The sequence below is a fragment of the Symphalangus syndactylus genome, chromosome 11 (genome assembly GCF_028878055.3).
Source record: "Symphalangus syndactylus isolate Jambi chromosome 11, NHGRI_mSymSyn1-v2.1_pri, whole genome shotgun sequence".
Lineage (NCBI taxonomy): Eukaryota > Metazoa > Chordata > Mammalia > Primates > Hylobatidae > Symphalangus > Symphalangus syndactylus.
The window spans coordinates 96,588,269-96,610,634 of record NC_072433.2 but is presented as its reverse complement, the minus strand read 5'-3'; the positions used below and the strand labels follow the sequence as shown (position 1 = coordinate 96,610,634).

The following is a 22,366-nucleotide window of genomic DNA, read 5'->3' as shown; positions in this document are numbered from 1 at the left end:
TGATTTTGTCAAATAATTTTTCTGCATCTATTGAGACAACATAGAATAGGTTCATTGAAAGGGTTCATGACTTGACTTTTGAATGCTTAACCAAGCTTGCATTCTTGGGATAAACATCACATGATCATGACATACTATTCTTTTTATCTACTATTGGATTTGATTCACTAAACTTCTGTTTAGAATTTTTGCATCTATGTTCATGAGGAATCTGGATTAGTAGTTTCTTTCAATGTCTTTGGTTATGGTATCAGAATAACATTCTGGCACCATAGAATGAGTTGGGAACTATTACTGTCTTTTCAGTTTTCTAGAAGAACTTTTATAGAATTGGTATTGTTTCTTCCAACAGTTTGTAGAATTCACCAGTAAAGCCATCTAGACATGAAAATTTGGGAAAGGGGATTGTCAGGGAGGGGGGGCTTTTAATTATTAAATCTACAAATATATGACTATATAGGTTATTCATTTCTTCTTATGTGAAGGAATACGTTGTCTTTCAAGACATTTACCTATCTTAGCTAAGTTTTTAGATTTATTAGCATACAGTTGTTTATAATATTCTCTTATTATATTTTAACATTTGTAGAATTTGTAATCATACCACCTCTTTTATTTCTGATGTTGGTAGTAGGTACTCACTGATCACTCTCTTTTTATCTTGATTATTCAGGTTAGAGGCTTATCAATTTTATTGAGCTTGTCTAAGAACAGGCTTATAATCTTGGTAAATTTTTTCTACTGTATTTTTGTTTTCTATTTCATTGATTCCTGCTCTGATCATTATTATTTCATTTGTTCTTCTTACTTTGAGTTTTAGCTGCTCTTCTCTTTCTAGTTTTTTCAGGTAGAACTTAAGATCATTGATTTGAGAACTTTCCTTTTTTATAAAGTAGACGTTTAGTGATGAAATTTCCCCACCAGTACTGCTCTAGTGGCAATGCAAAAATTAAAATGTATTTTTTTATTAGTTCAAATGTTTCCTAATTTCTCTTTTGATTTTTTCTTTGATCGATAGATTATTCAGAAGTATCTTATTCAATCTCTAAATATTTGGGGATTTTCCAGAAATACTTCTGTCATTTCTTTCTAATTCAATTACACTGGCTCTAAAGAACATACTTCTTATGACTTGAATCCTTTATAACTTTATTGAGGCTTATTTTATGGCCCAGAATGTGATCTACATGTCCAGTGTGCATTTGAAAATAATGTGAAATTTGTATTCTGCTGTTCTATAAATGTCAGTCAGATCAATGGGTTAAAACTTGTTTTCGAATCTTCTGAATACTTCCTAAATTTTGTCATCTTGTTTTGTCAATTACTGAGAGAGGGGTGTTGAAATCTCCACGATAATGTAGATTTTTCTATTTCACCTTGAAGTTCTATCAGTTTTGCTTCATGTATTTTGATGCTCTGTTATTAGGTGAATTAATGTTTAGAATTTATGTATCATCTTAATAAACTGACCCCTTTATAATTAAGAAATAATTTTCTTTATCCATTATAGTACTTTGCTGTTTAGGAATCTATTTCAATTTATGATATAGTAGTAACATAGCAGCTGGTATCTTGGCATGCCTTTTTTCATCCTTTTAAATTTAATCTATGTGTGTCTTTATATTTAAAGTAAGTTTCTTGTGGGTGGAATTTATTTGGGTCCAACAATGTTTGTCTTTTAATTGGAGTATTTAGGTGATTGGCAATTAATGTGATTGTTGGTATGGTTAGGTTTATAGTCATTATCTTGTTTGTTTTCTATTTTCCCCATTGCTTCTTTGTTCTCTTTTTCTTCTCTTCTGCTTTGTTTTTTTAAGATAATTTATTAACCTATTTAATTTTTTATTATTTTCATTTATCTCCTTAGTTGTATTAAGAGTTAGTCTGCTGTGGCTGCTATAATAGAATATCATAGAATGGCCAGGCACAGTGGCTCACGCCTGTAATCCCAGCACTTTGGGAGGCCAAGACAGGAGGATCATTTGAGGTCAGGAGTTCAAGACCAGCCTGGCCAATATGGTGAAACCCTGCCTCTACTAAAAATACAAAACTTAGCTGGGTGTGGTGACACACACCTGTAATCCCAGCTACTTGGGAGGTTGAGAATCCCTTGAACCTGGGAGGCAGAGGTTACAGTGAGCCAAGATCATGCCACTGCATTCCAGCCTGGGCAACAGAGCGAGACTCTGTCTCAAAAGAGAGAAAAAAAGGAATATCATAGACTGGGTGGCTGAAACAGCAAATATTTATTTCTCACAGTTCTGGCGGCTATGAGCAAAGTCCAAAATCAAGGTGCTGGTCAGGTCAGCTCCTGGTCAGGCCCTCTTCCTGACTTGCCTTTTGCTGTATCCTTGCATGGTGGAGAGATGAATCTATGGTGTCTCCCTTCTTATAAGGGCACTAATATCATGGGGCTTCACCTTCACCCCATTATGGAGATACAGCTTTATAACCTCATCTAAACCTAATTACCTCCCAAAGGCCCCACCTCCTAACATCATCACATTAAGAGTTAGGGCTTCAATATATGAACTTTGGAGTACAAGAGTACAAATATTCAGTCCATGCCACTTCCATTTCTTCCCTCCTGGTCTTTGTAGTGAGGTTTTTCCATGTTTTACTTCTCCTGTGTTTTAAACTGTATACTATATTGCTATTTCTTTGTTTAAACACTCAATTATCTTTTAAATAAATTTAAATAATAAGGAAAAAAATTGTATATTTACCCATGTAGTTGCCATTGCTAGTCTTCCTCAATTTTTTTTGTAAATTTTTTTTTTTTTTTCTATCTGGCATCATTTTTTTTTCTGCCTAAACACTACCTTTAAGATTTTTTCTTGTGGGATGGATCTGGTGGTGAATCCTTTTAGCTTTTGTGTGTCTGAAAATAATACTATTTTTCCTTTATTTTTGAAAGATATTGTCGCTGCACATAGAAGTCTAGATTGGCAGCTTTTTTTCTTTCAGTACTTTAAACATGTTGCTTCACTGTCTTTTAGCTTGCATTGTTTCCAATGAGAATATTCTAATCTCTAACTTTGTTCCACTTTAGGTAGTGTAACTTCCTTTACTGGTCAGTTTTTAGTATTTTCTATTTATCTTTTTGAGCAATTCAATTACAATGTGCCTTGGTGGAGTTTTCGTCACGTTTCTTGTGTCTGAGATTCATTGAGCTTCTTGGATCTATAAATGTATAATTTTCATCAAATTTAGAACATTTTTAGTCTGATTCTCTCAAATATTTTTTGTCTTCCTCCCCTTCAGGACTCCAGTTACACATATATCAGTGTGCTTAAAATTGTTCCACAGCTCATTTAGAAATTTATCTGTTCTCTGTATTTCATTTAATATAGTTTCTATTGCTATGTCTTCAAGTTCACTAAGCTTTTCTTCTGCAATATCCAATGTGCCAATAATTCTATTCAGGGTATTTTTCGTCTTACCCAACGTAGTTATAATCTCTAGAAATTTGACTTGAGTCTTTTTAAAATCTTAACCTTTTGAACATATAAAATGTAGTTATAATTGTTTCAATGTTCATATCTGCTAATTCTAACATCTGTGTTGGTTCTGTGTCAGTTTAGGTGGGTTGATTTTCCTCCTTATTATGAGTCATATTTTCCTGTCTCTTTGCATGCCTGGCAATTTTTTATATATGCCAGATCTTGTGAATTTTACCTTTTTGGGTACTGGATATTTTTGTATGCCTATAAATATACTTGAGCTTTACTCTGGAATGTGTTATTTTGAAATGGTTTGATCTTTTCAGATCTTACTTTTAAAATTTGTTAGAATTAGAGAAATATTCAGTCTAGGGATATTTATTCCCCAATACTGAGGCGAGACTTTTTGTGTATTTTGCTCAGCTCCTTATGAATCCTCAGGTTTTCTGTTCGGGCTGGCAGGGACAAACACTGTTCTCAGCTCTGTGTGAGCCAGGTGCAGTTCCCTCTAATCCTTTTGAAGATTTCTTTCCCTTGCATCAGGTAGTTTCCTCCCAGGCATGCTCTGCTCAGTGCTCAACGAAGCCTAGTCTGCAAATCTCTGGAGTTTTCACTCTGTGCAGCTGTCTCTCCTCTGGCACTCTGTCCCATGATCCCTGGACATCCAGCTCCATCTCTCTCTCTGTATTTTTTTTTCTTTTTGAGATGGATTCTGGCTCTGTTGCCCAGGCTGGAGTGCAGTGGCATGATCTCGGCTCACTGCAACCTCTGTCTCCCTGGTTCAAGCGATTCTCCTGCCTCAGCCTCCCGAGTAGCTGGGATTACAAGCATGTGCCACCATACCCCACTATTTTTTGTATTTTGGCCAGGCTGGTCTGGAACTCCTGACCTCAGGTGATCTGCCCACCTTGGCCTCCCAAAGTGCTGGGATTACAGGTGTGAGCCACCGTGCTGGGCCCAGCTTTATCTCTTCAACTCCAGGATATCACAAAGATCTAACTGGGTTCCCTTTCCCTGGGCCTCACCCTGGAAACACCCTCAAGGCAGTATGATTGGGTGATTGCAAGGTTCACCTTTTTGTTACCCATCACTCAAGGATCACAATCCTGTGTTGTCTTACATTCAGTGTCTTGCAAACCATCATTTCCTATATTGTATCCCTTTTTGTTGTTTCATGTGAGAAAGTAAATCTGGTTCCTGCTATTCCATATTGGGTGAAAATGGAAGCTCCTACCATTTTTCTTTAAGTGTACCTGATTATTTCTACTTTTGACAAATTATCTAGCCTCTCACAGTTGAGTACAATCTTTGAGTTCCTGGGATGGTGTTTTGCATCTAGCTCTTGAACGACTGTCTGGGAGTTACTTCCGAAACTACCAATATGATCTAGAATGTGTTTTATTTCCCTAAAGTCTTTGTTTCCTTCCTTTGCCGCTTAGCTAATGCTTCTCTTCTAATGGGTTCCTCCCTTATATTTGTAACATATGTGTCAACTAAGCTAATTGTTCATAGCACTGGAGCTTTAAAATTGTTATTGATTTTTTGATCATTTAAGTAAGAACTACACGTATGAAACCACTTATTTGATTAAGTGTTTAATGGCTGACGTCTTTGTCTAGTGTGCATGTACTCACTAGTGTGCCCAAGGGCGGAAAGACATATTAAAATCCTCTTGAAAGCAACTGAAATATCAAAATTCTTTGATATAGACTTTTTATCAATGTCTTTGTTTCTACACCCATCTCTGAACCAAATTTTTTTTTTTTTTTTTTTTTTTTTTTTTTGAGAAAGGATCTTGCTCTGTCAACCAGGCTGGAGTGCAGTGGCATGATTATAGCATACTGCCTCAAAATCCTGGGCTCAAGCGATCCTCCAACCTCAGCCTCCTGAGTAGCTGTGACTACAGGCATGCACCCCTGCACCCAGGTAATTTAAATTTTTTTTTTTTTTGTAGAGACAGTGTCTCACTATATTGCCCAGGCTTGTCTTAAATTCGTGGTCTCAAGTAATTCTCCCACCTCGGCTTCCCAGTGCTGAGATTATGAGTGTGAGCCATCACACTCCGCCACAACCTGAGATTCTTTAAGCAGCAAATAACTTAATAACTATGAGTAATACAGGCAGTGATTGAGACAGAACTTGTTTTTATTTAGAAAAAGGCTTGTTTGGCTTATCTAAAGTCAGCCCCAAAATAAATGCAAATGAATTAAATATATAAGCATTAAAAATCAAAGTCATGGCCGGGCACAGTGGCTCATGCCTGTAATCCCAGCACTTTGGGAGGCCAAGGTAGGCTGATCACGAGGTCAGGAGATCGAGATCATCCTGGCTAACACGGTGAAACCCCATCGCTACTAAAAATACAAAAATTATCCAGGTGTGGGGAGGCTGAGGAAGGAGAATGGCGTGAACCCGGGAGGCAGAGCTTGCAGTGAGCTGAGATCATGCCACTGCACTCCAGCCTGGGCGACAGAGCAAGACTGCACCTCAAAAAAAAAAAAAAAATCCATATATATGTGTGTGTGTGTATATATATATCAAAGTCATAAAGTATTCAAATGAAATATTAGGTAATTTATCATAATCTAGACTTGGAAAATGCTTTTCTAAGTCAGAAACAAAATCCAGAAACCATACAGGAAAATAATTGACAGATATGTAACAATTTAACAATTTTTAAATTTACATTTGTACCAAACATACTCCAAAAACTCCAAAGAAAAGTCAGGGAATAAAACTGAGAAGAAATATTTGTGACAGTTGTAACAAACAAAGAGTTAAATGTCCTTAATTAGACTATCCTCAGCTCTACTCCCTAATGGTTCTCAGAATTAACTTCAAACTGAGGCACTTGCTGCAAGGAACTTTGTCTCCAGGCCACCATCCCTCTGGGTAAGTTCTTGAGTCTTTCCTCATCCACAATTCCTCGGATCATGAGGAATGTTAAACAAGTGTGGGATGAAGTTCTGGCTCTGCCATTCACAAGCTATATGACTTTGAGCAAGTCTCTAAATCTCAGCGTGTTTAATGACCCACAGTGGATAGCAACAGAACTCAGCTCACAGGATTTTTGTTTGTTTTTGTGAGAATCACCTGGCATTACCTCTGGTTTATTCTAAGTATTAAACAAATGATAGTCATTGATCACTGTTACAGCCTCGGTGCCAGGACATCATCTGGCACATACAGACATGCAATAAGCATTTTTTGAATAAATAAATAACTTTTATAAATCAACGAAGAAAAAAGATAACCCATAGAAAAATAAGCAAAGGTTATGGTAGCATATATACAGAAAAATGCAAATGTTTGCAGACACATGGAAAGAAGCCCAATGGCAATAATTATAATGGAAATGCCAACTAAAACAATAACAAATTGTCCTCTTTTTAACCTTCTAGATTGAAAAAAAAGTTTTATTGATTGATCGCCTCCAGTATAGGCAAGGTTGTGGGGAAAACTTTTTATACATGGTTGATGAAGTTGAAATTCATGGAATAGCCCCAGAAAAAAATATTTGACAGTAGCTTTTAAAATTTAAATATACACATTCAGCAATCCCACGTCTAGGAATCTAGCCTACAGAAATAATACATGGGTATGGAAAGCTCCACCTGTAAGCATGTTCATTGTGCTTTGTTTGAAATGGGAAAAAATTAGAAATAACCCAAATAACCTAAATGTCCATTAATTGAGAACTATTTAAAAAGTAGTGATACATGGATACAACTGGATGAAATAGACCAAGAAAGAATCTCATGATATATAGTTTTAAGGATACATGTATTTCAAGAGAGAGCAAACTGCAGAACAATATAATAACAGCTAATATTTGTTGAGCCCTTACGTGTTAGTGTGGGAAGCAATCTACATGAATTATCTTATTTAGTCATCCTCTATAGATTTCAGTATCTTCATCTGTAAAATTAGGAGATAAGCTAGATAATCTTAGATAAGCTCTAAGATTCTTCCCATCCTAGCCGTAAAGTGCTGCCTATAACAAGCTAATTTTTGAAAGCCATTTAGCCCTGGATAAGGCCGAGCACAATGATGCCTCTGGGAGTTGGACAAACAAACTGATACCTGTTCATTTTGTTCCTCCCATGGAAACTTTGTGATTCTGCCTCCTGGAAAATATTCACAAACTTGTTTTTAAATGTTAAATGAAATGAGACCACTGTTAATTAGTAGAGAGTAACTTTTTTACTTTAGGGGGAACTGGCTCCTCCTGAAGCTCGCCTATAAATAAAACAAAGTGAGCTCAAGTCTCCTAAATGTGCAGGAGATCCCAACCATGTACTCTTCTGAGTGTCTAAGTGTAGCAGGACCACCCACTTGCATGGAGGCTGACCTCCTGGTAGTCCTGGCTACATGATGTTGGCAAGTATCACATTTCACACTGGCAGTTGGGCAGTGGAGAACTAGAGAGGTGAGGCATAGCTAGCTGAGAGGCAATGGCATGCCCATAGCAGATCTTTACCTTTGGCCCACTCACCATACATATCAGGAAGTGTGCAGAGATTTCCAGGTACCCTCAGGTCTGTGTTCTGGAGAAAGGGCAAGTAGTTTGAGTTGTGAACATGTGTGGGAATACAGGAAAGTGAGTAGTGAACTCAAGATGTTGACTACACACGTTTCAGGAAAAATGTTATTATCTTTTGTGGAAATAAAGCAAAGAGGTTACTCTTAACAACTGCCCTAATTTGTATTTTTTTTTTCTTTTTTTAGCAACACAGGTATTTTCTGGATTAGTATCTGACAAAATTGTGTTTATCAGTAACTACAAACTCAAAGCAAGCACAGAATAGGCTCTAATTTTTGTCTATTTGATGGAGGCTCTTTGTCAAATAAAAACGTTTATTGTGTAGTCATGTGCTAGACATTGCTTCTCCAGTTGTGCAATCTACTGGGAATTATTTGGATGTCATCAGTAGCACCAGCATGAAAAATTGCCATCAGAAATACTGGAAGATTTGGAATCACCTCTCCCAGTAAGAATAAAAGTCCCCTTGCAGCACGTGTCAGGTGACTGGAGTGTCAATTAGAAAATTAATGACTGCCTCAATACCAGCAGAGAGAAGTACACACTCCCTTATGGGCTGCAGTCAATTCATCCAAAAGTGGTGCTACATAACTAAAAGTTAAAAAGAAGGTGAGGCAGGAGGATGGAACACAAACCAGTTTTCTGGAAATTTTTTTTTAATTTTAAAAATTCTTCTGGAAAAGAAGAATTTCTTTCTCCACTGCCCAACTGCCAGTGTGAAAAGTGATACTTGCCAACATCACATAGCCAGGACTACCAGGAAGTCAGCCTCCACGCAAGTGGGTGGTCCTGCTACGGTTAGACACTCAGAAGAGTATGTGATGGGCATCTCCTGCACATTTAGGAAACTTGAGCTCACTTGGTTTTATTTATAGGCGGGCTTCAAAGAGGAGCCAGTTCCCCCTAAAGTAAAAAAGTTACTCTCTAACAATTAATAGTGGTCTCATTTCATTTATACAGATCATGTATACAGATTATATACAGATAATTTCTACCAACGCTGACTCTCACAGTAGTATTAACATGCAGATATTGCATAATTATCAATAATCAGGTATCTACATGATGCCTAAAGCTAATTGCTGTCTTTTGAGCCAAAGGTTGAATAAAAACCAATAAAATCACAAATAAACGAACACTCTTGCTGGTAGGTTTCCTTCCAAAGGCAGTAGAGTATAACAGAAATCTATAATGGACTAGTCATGCCTAAAGCCCACATATCCCTCACCTGAGATATTGGCTTTGAGAATTGCAGAGTGCAGGTTAGTTTTCTCTGCTGTGAACAAGCTAACAACCAGGGACGAGATGAAAACAGATAGCTCTGACATGAGGCAGAGGTTCTATGGGCCTCCTCTACTTCTTATTTTTATTTAGTTTTTGAGACAGAGTCTCACTCTTTTACCCGGGCTGGAGGGCAATGGCGCAATCTCTGCTCACCGCAGCCTCTGCCTCCTGGGTTCAAGCGATTCTCCTGCCTCAGCCTCCCAAGTAGCTGAGATTACAGACACGCATCATCATGCCTAGCTAATTTTTGTATTTTTAGTAAAGACGGAGTTTCACCATGTTGGCCAGGCTAGTCTCGAACTCCTGGCCTCAAGCAATTCACCTGCTTCGGCCTCACAAAGTGCTGGGTCTACTTCTGACACTAGCCATGTAGACCTGTGGCCATTGCAAAGACGTAGTTTGTTGCTAATTTGAACTCACTGCCAATCCTGTTTCATACTTCACCATCCCTCAATACTAGTTTTCCTGAAAGGGATAAACTATCTCATGCCACATTCGTGTGCCCCTCTGTTATGTGAGTCAGAGGCAGGGCTACCTTGCTTCTCAGGTTTCTCTTCCTTGAGCTTAGGAACAAATCTCAAGAACAGAAGAGTGGGGATGGAAGTGGAAAGACCAGAGGATGTGCTGGCAGTGCACACGCATTATTGCACGCAGAATCTATCTTCAGAGGTGATGTGCCTGCCTCAATTCTGACTCCCTTAGGCTGAACTCCTTCCAATAAAGCTTCTTCTCTATCCTTTGTCTGCTCCAAATGTAATTATTCCCCTGAAGCTTCTCTGGAAGCCTCACCTACCTCTTGAACATGTCTGAATCTCCCAGGTAAACCTGGCCTGGGGCCTTACACTTGGATCTCAGGCAAATAGTAAGAACCATCTCCTTGAATTATGAGGAGAATAATTGAGGGAGATAGTGGCTACATTTTTTTTAAGGCTTGAAAAATAAATGTCCTGTTAGCCAACTTGCCTAAGTAATCTGGGTCTGCTGTTGTTATTTTTCCCGATAGAGGAATTCATTTCTCTTTTCCCAGTTCCATTTCAAATACAGTCCATCTTCCAAGGGTGCTCAGGAAGATGGACCATTTAAGTTTCCCAGTGCTATCAACAGTGGCCCCATTTTACAGTGGAAGAGAAAGACACAGCCATCCTTTTGTCAGATGGAGACTTAGAAGAGGAAAAACGTGCTTTTTTTTTTAACTTAAGCTTGTATTTATTTCTGTTGCATTATCAACTGATTTAAATTGGGGATAGTATTTTAATACAGAAGAAAATTTAAAACACCAGCATATTTGACATTGAAATTATGCTGATTAGCTGCCACATTTTAAAACGTATCAATAAGACAGGGATCAGTGTTTGACAAATTTTTATACAAAATGTATTGTAAAAAACAAGTGAAAGGGAAAGTGTCAACAAATATTTTACAGAATTTGAAAGACAGATGCATAGAATTGCAGTGGGTGTATTAAGTCCGTGTAGAATTTAAAATGACTTTTGTGGTTTATAATCCTTTTAAGATTCAATCTGGAAAATTGCATTGGAACAATGAAAACCTGAAATCAAATCATAAAACAGATTAACAGATAAAGACTGTAATACAAATGGACATATTTTATCCTTCTTTTTCAATGTGAGAGCACATTTCTATTCCTTTATAAGCACAAAGAAAGGTCTACATTAATTTTCCTTACAATAGTCATTATTTCCTTTGTGAAATTTTAAGTTATATTTTAAACTAATCTGGTTGCCATTTTTTCTTTTTACTATTATTTAGAGATTTAATTTTTCTATGTATACCATAAAAAGAGTCAAACATTAATGAATATTGATGGACATAAAGCCATATGTTACAAAACAGCTGTTGCAAGGATTGGATTGTATGCAAGGTTTTCACGGCATACACTTTACTTTGAAATTATCATCTTTCGGTTTGAATTTCACTCATAATCAGTACCTGCCAGGCAAAGACTAGGTAGAGCAAAATGAGAAATCACCTCTTCTTGGTGGGCTTTTTTTTTTTTATCACTATTTCTGTGCAACTTTTCAGAGCACGTTGAAATTCTCTGCTACAGTCTCTGTGTGACTGGGTTTTAACGTATGGCAGCATGTCCCAAGGGCAGAGCAAATTATGCTACCTGAACCTTTTATCTGTAAGCAGCAATACAACAGGGCGATGTAAAATAGAAGACAGATTTATTTAGACATAGACGATGTAAAAAATATTATTCGATACAAGAAACATAAAATCCAATATCCCAATAAATCTAGCTGGCAAGCCTTACCTTATTGCTAAATGATTGCACAAAAGAACAAACTTTCTTTAACGTTTCCAGGTTGACAAATGCAATCTGTTCTGTCTACAGCCTTCTAACTTTGTCAGGAGCTATAAAGTCCTTCTCTCTTGGGTGCCAGTGTTTCCGAAGAGGTTTACAGGATTTCAGTCTATCCTGTTGCAGTTTACTGGGGCCCCCTGATATTTATAAAAACTGCAGACACCATTAGAGTGTAGTATTATAGAGTTGATCATATTTTGTCTTAAAATTACTAATCAGTTATAAAAGTGATTAGGTCCAGTGTATCTTAAACATTAATGTGCACACAAATCACCTGAGGATCTTGTGAAAAAACAGACCCACAGTTATTTGGGATGAAGCCTGGGATTCTTTGGTCGGAAAAAGTTCACAGGTATAGCCAATAATGTCTATCTGTGGTCCACATTTTGTATTGCAAGGATCTATGTGACCTCATTTTCAGAAGAAAACTATGACCCAGATGGTTTTAGAAACTTAAGTTTCCACAAATACTTAGAACCTTTATTTTGGAGCATTTAGACTCTTTGGATGTGCCAAGCCTGGCTCAGTCCATAGGGATATGCCGATGAGGGGGCTACAATCCTGTCATCACGGAACTTAGAGGGTAACGAGGAGTCAGGGCAGAGAAGTGAACAACGTATATGTTGCTCAAAGCTGGAGGCAGAATTCATGCTCTCCTGAACTCTAGTCCATGGTCCTGCATAGGCTATCAGCCTCCTGCCTTCTTTACAGCCATCTCTCACCCTCCCTGCCTTCTCTCTCCCTATCAGGTCTCCTATTTTTAGTACGTTCTCCAAACTATATGGTAAATTCCTCTAATTTACTAATTGTTCCTTGCTAAGGGGTGTGAATATTATCCCATAAGTAATGGGGCATCCTTGTAAGATTTTTAGCAGGAAAATTGCACTAGATGAGCTAAAGTATTGTCTGTGTTGTTGACTATTATATCAGCACACTTAGGGCAGTGTTTGGCAGTAAGAGTTCAGCAAGTATCTGCTGAATGAAGGAATGTTTGCATTCTGTTTAGGCTAACTCCTTGAAGTGAGGGGAATGAATTGGGTGAGAATAGTTCTCCTTGTGAAACTTAGGGAGAATGGATTGACCATCTGTTCTATACCTCTACACCAAGCCCTGAGGCTGGCATTGTAATTTAACCTCATGAAATATTTCCAATAATCAGAGAGGGCAGTAGCTACAAACTAGTTCTGTCTGGGTTTGAACCCTGGTTACCTAATCCTAGCACTTTTGTTTTTTTAGCGCCCCCTACTTCAAAAGCATGTTACATGTACAATGCTTATCACCGTGCTATGCACAACAAATGCATTTTGGATGCAACTATAAAATGGCAACAGAAAGCGTGGCAAAATGAGTAAGCCCTCAGGCTTATGAATCAAACAGACCTGGTTTCTAATTCTGCTTCTACCACTTTATAATAAACTTGGGCAAGTTAATTAATCTGAATCAGGTTTGTCTTCTGTAAATAGTGTTAACAAGACCTACTTCACAGAACTATTGTGATAGAAAAAGTAATATAATGAAGGGAACAAGTTTAGTAGAGTACTTACAGCATATCCAGTGTTCAATACATTGAAATCTTGTATTTATTGTTATTGTTGCTGATAAATGTGCTGAAATTTTATTTGAGAGATACAGACGGAATTTTTTTTTTAAAAAAAAACACTTTTCCATTAGAATGTTGCAAATAAACTCAAGATTTTTTAGAATAATGTGCAGAACAATTTATTCCTGGTGACTTAATTATGGTCTTGCTTAAGGACTATGCCTTGAAAATGCTTCCGAGGCCTACAATCCTTTGTTTTCTCAGCTAAATAAAGAGGGCAATCAGAATACTGACCTACAGCATAAATTTTGTGAAGAATGCCAAACTCGAATGTCAAAATAGTTTGAAAAATGCAAAGTAACATATGCATTCTAACTAATCATTATCTTTTCCTCTGAGGTCCAATCCAAAACTACTCTGGTAAGCTATCAACTGAACAGTCTTTCTCTATCAGCCACTTGTCAATCGGTACAGTGGAAATGCCCCTAAATAGCGTATGAATACATTTTGGGGAGTTTCCATGACAACCTATACACCACTATAGAATGCCTTAAGTCTAGAAAGACTCACTTCTGTTATAATCAAGATAATCTACCACAATATTAGACTAATTCCAAGTATAATTCAAGCCAATTTCCATTTTTACTGAGTACATCATACTTTATATAAAAATTTTTTCTCAGAGTATGCCTTTTACCTTATGTGAAAACACAAATAACCTGCTCCATCTGACAACAGCTATTCCATCATTCATATCTAACCATATCTCATAAATAAATATTTATCTCTTAAATGTCTCTTTTCCTTGAAGATACCTGCCAGACTGAAATTTTAGAATACTGTTAAATTTCTCTGCGTATTTTTATGCAAGACCAAAAGAAAACCTGGCTTATTTTTATAATTTTTGCAAGAAACATGAGTTGATCATATTATGAGGGTTGTATATTTTCCTTGAACTCAATTTTCAGTTAATCTAATTGATAATTTCTATTCATAGATCTACATGTTTATAGAGACAACCAAGACAATAACATATGTAACATACTAACAATGTATGTTCCTAGCTGAGAAGAAGGCACAATTAAGCTGTTCTGATTAATCACATGAGAAAAAGGAAGAGCACACAGCAGTATGTTGACAGTCTTAGTCCCCACAAATGGAAAGAAACAATTCATTTAAAACCAATATTTAACTTCCAGGAAAATTTTCCCATCATTCAGTAAATTATGCCTTTAGAACATATTTCAGTTACATATCACAGCCCACTTTAGACAAATCTGAAAGCCTTCGTGGGCAGCCTTTACTATATTTACCTATAAGTTTTGTATGAACTTTAGACTTCTTCCCCTCTCCCCCAGGAAAGCCCATTCATGACAGTTGAAAGGTTTTTTTTCTCTTCATCTTAGTCTTAAAAATTATTTACTAGATTTAAGAACTGTCACAGTTTTTAAATATTTATATAACAAGGTGAAAATATTTCATTTGCCAGAATTGCAGGGGAAAAAATGCTTTTTCCAAGGCAGTTGAAGCAAGAAAGTAGGAAAGAGTGTCAATAGTAGAAACACAGACATTGGGAAGGCAGCAGACGACAACTAGAGGAGGATCTGAGGAAGCAGACACAACCAGGGATAAGTACGATGGCACCAATGTGATCCTTCCCTCAGACCCCACAAACCTCCAAATATCGTGATATAATTGATGGTTTGGGATTTCTTGTGGAAGTCAGAAAGATGTTATTCTTCAGTGGTTTGGTGCAAGAGCAGATGGAAGAATCCTGCAAGGACTCAGAAGGGAAACCCAAAGAGCACCTGGAGAAATACATCAGGGACTGGGCCAAGACTGAAAGGAAGACAATAGATGGCGAGATGGTTTATGAGGCCTTCTGGTGACAATGAAGAACAGCCTATACGTGGGCAGAGGTTTGGACGACTCTTTGTTCCTCCTTTTGCAATTGTTTCCAGGTCGGAAGAGGTCCAGAACCGTCTAAGCAGTTAAAGATCCAGAACAAATTATCCAGGTACTCAGAGCTTGAAATAATGTTTACACAAAAACAGTCGTGTATAAATTAACATAAGGGACAGCTTTGACAGAAAAATGTGGGTACTATTTGACTTTGGAATAGGCAAAGGAAGTGGGGAGATCTCTTGAGTTTTGCTTTGGTGGTAGTATATATGTTTTGAATGGTTTTTATGTGAAATAACTCTCATCTTTGTGAGTATAAGTTGACAGGGAAGATTCTACCTGCTCCGTGTCCAACTACCAACATCATGTCCCCCTACCCCAGTTATATGGATGTGAGAATTGCCCTGACTCATTTTACACTAAACAGAATTCTGCTCATTCCAATTATATTCACAGGGAATATACTAACTTTTCCCTCATGTAGTATGTGGGACACTAGACAGTACCTACCATGGGGATTACCTGCTTATCAAATATGCATTGAAAAAATACTGGAATGGGTTGCTAAGGCAATCTCTTGGTGCTCCCTTCCTGGAAACTCTAAGCAGACCACCTTCCACTTTGACAGGTTTCAAACACTGAAATCTAACCTTTTGGACTTAAGACATCTTCACTATATGCTTTATTTTATTATACTCCAATGATGCTACCAAGAGTATGTTAAAGCACGTAATTTTAAAGTTAATTAATTCTGAGTATTTAAAATTTCACCTTGTGGTTCCCTGGTTTATATGTGGGATGCCACAAAAACACATTAAAATTCCTGGTCTAGGGACATTCACAAAGATGGAGCCAACAGATAATTCAAGGTTCTTTTGAGTTCTACCATTCTGGGTAATCTGAGCTCCGACATTCAGCTTCTATTTGATCAGAGGTGTATTAATCTTGGTATTTAGAAAACAAAAGTTGAATATTTATGTTAGTTATGTAGAATGAAGAGAAAAATATTCTGATTGGTTGTTAAGACAATAACAAAATCTCTGAAACTCTTAAGCACTATTTTTAGCAGCCAAATGCTCTAGTTCTCATCCAGCCATGAATCATCAACCAGTTTTTACCCAGGTACAAGTTTTTCCAGAGCTAAGAACTGTTGAATGGGGCCTGATTATAACAAATTGTTCTGTTTAAAAAAATTATCTTTTGAAAGCACACTAACTATCTTCATATGAACCTGAAGATATATGTAAAAGTTGTTTCACTTCTCAAAAACCCTGAAACTTGCCAGACACTATGTGCCCTAATAATAAAGCATAAATCACCTCCATATTAAAACTGTGACCTACTCAGGAAGAGGCATATTCTCTGATCAATTTTTAAAAACCCAAGTAAATGGTCATAAAGATGGCCAGTTGGGAATAGGAAGTGCTCCAGCTCTTATTTCAAAACTATTCACCTTAGAGTTACCTCCAACTTGATTCTTAGTCTAGGCGGGAAACAAATCTTGGACCAGGGCTGGACCAAAGTATGTGCTGCAGCAAACAGATTAATAATCTGGCACTCCTTCACATCTATATTTCTTAAACATTTTTCAATATTTATTTAAATGTGGGGAGGGGAGGGAGGCAGAAAAGAAGGAGCTGGGGGATCAGTTTCAGTCCTTCTTCAATTTCCCTAGGCGATTCAACTCCAGCTCAAACTTGCATACCCCACTCAGCAAAAGGAAACTCACCTTGCTGTTGTTAGTTTCTCACCATCTACTGTTGTTGATGTAGCCTTGATGTAAAAAAAAAAGTGGAACCAAGTAGGATACGAGGAGAAAATAATGTTATTCTTTTTATTACTGTTCCTTAAATCCTCTCATAGGCTAGTTCTTTCCCTGCCAATGAATGAAATTTTGGCTTTTCTGTTCACTTATAGATAATGTCTTAAAAGTCCTCCAGGGCCAGGCGTGGTGACTCACAGCTGTAATCCCAGCACTTCGGGAGGCCAAGGCAGATGGATCACCTGAGGTCAGCAGTTCAAAACCAGCCTGGCCAACAGGGCAAAATCCTGTCTCTACTAAAAATACAAAAATTAGCTGAGCATGGTGGCAGGCACCTGTAATTCCAGCTACTTGGGAGGCTAAGGCAGTAGCTGAACCCAGGAGGCAGAGGATGCAGTGAGCTGAGATCGCACCATTGCACTCCAGCCTAGTGATGGAGCAAAACTCTGTCCGGAAAAAAAAAAGAAAAAGTCCTCCATGAACTTCTAGTCAAACCTCAATATCAGTCATCACCAAAAGTGCAAACTTTAGTCAAATGTAAAGCTTCTCTCTTCCTCCATATTGGGTGACTTCCAGCTGAAAATCTCTAACGGCAAAGAGGATGCATAATCAGCCTTTTCTTTTTTCTCTGTACTTCTTTCAGAGCACTCCACTCTCATTAGACAGATTCTGACTCTGGGGTGCTGTTGAAAGAGCAGCAAGAAAGGCTGTACTTGTTGGTGCCATTGTGATAAGGCATTGCCAGTCTCTGGGCTTGGTGCATATTCAAGGCTGACTTTTTCCTTGTTGGCGGTTTCTGAGAGTTTTTCTGAGATTTCCAAACTGAGAACCTCCAACTATACTCAGACAATTTGAATGTGTACCTCCTTCTGCTTGCAGCTCCTGATTTCTGCCCTAGCCTCTGGTCTCTGCATCCAGTTGATCCCCACAATGCAGGATCCCATCAACCCTCCAGGCTACCCGTTCAAGCAAAATTCAAAGCAACAACTTCCCAATGCAGTCTTCTACCTGTCATTCCAAGGCAGACTTTGGGAGACAGCATCACCATAGCTCCCTGACCACCTTGAATGTTTCCACATGGGCCACTGTATGCAAGGCTTTATCACAGTCTGACCCAAGTCTTTGCTGAAAGCCCCATGATTCCTCCCAGGAGTAGAGGAAGAGAGGCAGCCTTGTGAAGAGCTGCCATGAGGCAGTTTCTCATCTGTCTTTCCATCTGGTGGAAGATAGCCACAAGACTATTTCTCATACATCTCCCTAATTTCAGTTGAGAACAGGGCTCTCTACTGGCTTCTCCCCTCCCCCACCCTCCTCTTAGAGTATGGCTGTAGGTTTTTGTGTAAGTCTGTAAAAGTGCTTGGCTGTAGTTCAGAGTCTGCTCCTCAGCAGCAGAATAGCCACTACCACACCACCCCTCTCATTCGGTGTCACCACCCCCTGGCGCTGTATTCCAGCATTAGAGAGGTGGGGAACTAACACCATAGTGATCTTGCTTTTGCTGTGTGGTAGGAATCTACCTGAAACCACTTGGAAAAAACATTTCATGAGAGCTTGTCACCGTACCTGCTACTAGCTGAATCTCAAAAGTGTGACCAGCCAGCCCAGCAGTCTACATACTGGCCTCTGTGAGCCTTGTACCCACTGTGCTGCTTCGTCTCTTGATGCCAGCAAGGCAGCCACACTCTCCCGTCTTTATACTTGTCCAGTCACAGCTCCCTACAAACCTCAGGAACATAAGTCAAACTTTTTAAGTAATTTTCTTTAAGCTCTTCTTCCTTAAGGTGGGGGTAAACACACTCTACCACCCTAACATTGCCTAGGACGGGACAGCCACAGTACTCCACTAACTTTCTCCAAAAAACACTACTCTCCCCCAACCTAACATCTGCAACTCACACCTGTCTATAGCCTCAAATGGGTGTTTGCCTAAACCTGCAAACTTGGTGGAGCTTCTTTGCATGGTAGATTAGCACTTTAAGAATATGAGCATCACGTGATATCTATAACTCCTTGTGTTATTCTCAGCTTTTGAAGTCTCAGCTTAAATGAAGATAGAGTTTTAAGAAAACTTCTTGGCTAGTTTATCATCAGCCTTATATAATATAATAAAAAGTTTCCTTCAAGTCATAGAACAGTCTTCCAGAAATAAATTCTGGTTTGAAACCATGTTTACTCATTTTGTGACATTATTAGTGATGCTTTATCAGCCTTTACACATTGCAAGTCTAGGTTAATGTCCTAACTGGCCACCAATTAATCTGGCTCTGCTGCCAACCATGAAAAGGTTATATTCTAAGAGCCATGTTTTGTTTTAGGCTACCAAGCAGGCAGATTTAATTTAGAGAATTTTTAATGTCTGATGTTCTCTTCTCAGTTGACAGTGAAGGCAAGAGTTAACTTCTGAGCCCATTAATCTCAATCACAAAGTTGTTGAATTTATAACCCTCTTGCTTGCCTTGATTAAATAACTGCAAAAGCTGGAAACTGCACTGAGCTTTTTAAAAGCTTAAAGCCCTAGGAGCTTTCATGCACCTTATTTGTCTCTAGATAAATGTGGGTGCAGCATAGCTAAAGTGTGGCTGGCTCTATGAAAAAATATGTGAAACAGCTGCTTTGATATCAACACCTCTAGTGCCCCCTTTTGTTGCCTTCTCTCCCATCAGGAGCACCTAATGCTCATATATTTTCACTAAGACCTGCCCTCTCAGGGCTGAGCCCCGGCTCTGAAACACATTCTCCCCACTTCCTGTGAAACTCACCTACTATGCCTTTCAATTGTTCTGATAAGTACCTGTTCTGACCCTACAAATAGGGTGCTAGCTTTCCTTGCTTTGTTTTCTCTCTTCTCCCCGCAAACTAAGAAATTTTTGCTTCTCCACATAAATTCTTTTGGGTTTTCACAACGAAAATAAAAGAAAGAGGAGAAGGAATGGAACATATCGTTACATTTATTCTAAAGTGGTAATATCTCTTAATTACAATGTATTATTCATTCCCAGTATATTAAAAGAAATTGGACCTAATGGTATCAACAAGTGGTACACTTGTTACAATTGATGAACTTACATTGACACATCATTATCACCCAAAATCCGTAGTTCACATTACAGTTCACTCTTGGTGTTGCACATTCTAAGGACAGTCTTTGGACAAATGAACAATGACATATATCTACCATCATAGTATTTTTTTTGACCTCTGAACTTTTTATTGGCCTCCTGCTCCCCAAAGGGTACCCTGCTTCTGCTGGCTTAATGTCTCAGAACTTTGGTGTTGTTGGTCTCAGACACTACTTTGCCATCCATTATCCAATGGTTAGTGGTCTTTGGATGGTTTCCATGGATTTGCTGCTGTCCAGAGTATCACCAAGATTGAAGTCCTCACCATTTTCCAGCAGGCAGCGGTAGGTAGCGATCTCAGCCTCCAGCTTGACCTTGACATTCAGCAGGGCCTGGTACTCCTGGCCCTGGCACTGTCCCTCTGCCCGGGTCTGTGCCAGCTCTAACTCCAGGTGCAGCAAAATCCCATTGAGCTTCTCCATCTGCAGGGTGTAGTGGGCCTTCACCTCCCTCAGGCTGTTCTCCAAGCTGGCCTTCAGATTTCTTATGGAGTCCAGGTCAATCTCCAAGGACTGGACTGGACTGGACTTCCCAGCTCCATGAGCGTCATCTCAGTAGCTCCAACCTCGGTGGACTGCATGGTGACCACTGTGGTGTTCTCCTCAATCTGCTGAGACCGATACTTGTCCAGGTCCTCTCGGTTCTTCCGAGCCAGCTCGTCATATTGGGCCCAGATGTCTGCCATGATTTTGGCGAGGTCCTGAGATTTGGGAGCATCTACCTCCATGGTCAACCCAGAGCTGGCAATCTGGGCTTGTAGGCCTTTTACTTCTTCTTTGTGGTGCTTCATGAAGAGCAGCTCCTCCTTCAGAGCCTCAATCTCTGTCTCCAGCTGCAGCCGAGTGACATTGGTGTCATCAATGACCTTGTGGAGCCCATGGATGTCGCTTTCCACAGACTGGTGCATGGCCAGCTGTGTCTCATACTTGACTCTAAGGTCAGCAGCAGCAAGACAGTCATTGTTGATCTGCAGAACGATGCGGGCATTGTCCACAGTATTTGCAAAGATCTTAGCCCTCAGGTCCTCAATAGTCTTGAAGTAATGGCTCCAGTCTCTGACCTGGGGTCCCTTCTTCTCCAGGTGCTCCCAGATTTTGCTCTCCAGCTTCCAGTTCTCGGTCTCCAGGCTCCACACTCTGTCCAGGTAGGTCGTTCAGGCTTTGCATGGTCTCCTTCTCGTTCTAGATGCCTCCCATTCCTGCCAGGCTCCCGGGCCCCATGCCGCCATGTCCTGGAAGCCAGTGGAGCGGGACTCGCAGATCCGGGAACCGGAGCCCCTGGCTCTTGCATAGATGCTGGCTGCACTGCTGACTGGAAGGGCACCATAGCTGGGCGCCAGGACAGAGCTCTGGGACTGGTAATTGGTGGAGAAGGTGGAGCGAGTGGTGAAGCTCATGCTGTCTGGGGAGGAGAGCGAGGGGATAAGACTCAGGCTTTGCCGGCGACATAATCATATATTTTTATCACCCTAAAAATTCTCTGTGACCTGCCTATTCATTCTCCGACCCCCAACCCCAACTTTTGGCAACAAGTGATTTTTCTACTGGTTCCGTAATTGTGCCTTTTCCAGAATGTCATAGAGTTGGAATCATATAGTAATGTAGCCTTTTCAGATTGACGTCTTTCACTTAATAATATGCATTTAAATTTTCTTTATGTGTTTTTGTGGCATGGTAGCTTATTTCTTTCTAGTGCCAAGTAATATTCCACTGTGTGGATTTACTACAGTTTATGTATTCATTTGCCTCTGAAGGAGGTCTTGATTGCTACCAGGTTTTGACAATTATGAATAAACTTGCTAGAAACATCTATGTGCAGGTTTTTGTGTGGACATAAGTTTTCAAATCCTTGTAGACACCAAGGAGCATGATTGTTGGTTCATATGGTAAATGTTTAGTTTTCTAAGAAACTACCAAATATGTTGATAATGGAGGAGGCTATGCATGTGAGAGGCAGGGAGTATGTGGGAAATCTCTGTATATTCTGCTCGGGTTTGCTGGGAACCTAAAACAACTGCTCTACAGACATAAAGTCTGTAAAATAAACAAATAAATGAACATATATATGTATATAAACATATATATATAAATAAACACACACACACACACACACACACACACTATAGGAGAGGCAAATTTTACCCCTACACTCTTAAGAGTTTTTTTGGCTAGGCCTGAAAATTAAATTGACATAGACAAATTAGTAGGTGAAAAGTATACAAATTTATTTAATGTTTCACATGATACTTAAGGAAATGAAGGCCCAAAGAAGTGGCAGATTCTAAGTGCTTTTATATTAGGTTCCACAACGGTAACTTTTATGGAAAAGTTACTAAACTATGAGGAGAGGCTAAAGGAAGACATGAATTATTAACAAAGTCTGTTTGTACAGAAATCTCTTGGCCACACTTTTCATCCTTGCTGATGATATTACTTTCCTTCTGA

General features: G+C 39.0%; 1 pseudogene; it reads right to left on the bottom strand.

Moving 5' to 3' along the window:
- Window positions 1-20,054: 20,054 nt before the first annotated feature.
- On the bottom strand, window positions 20,055-21,318 carry LOC129457717 (keratin, type I cytoskeletal 18-like; annotated as a pseudogene).
- Between the last annotated feature and the right edge of the window lie 1,048 nt (window positions 21,319-22,366).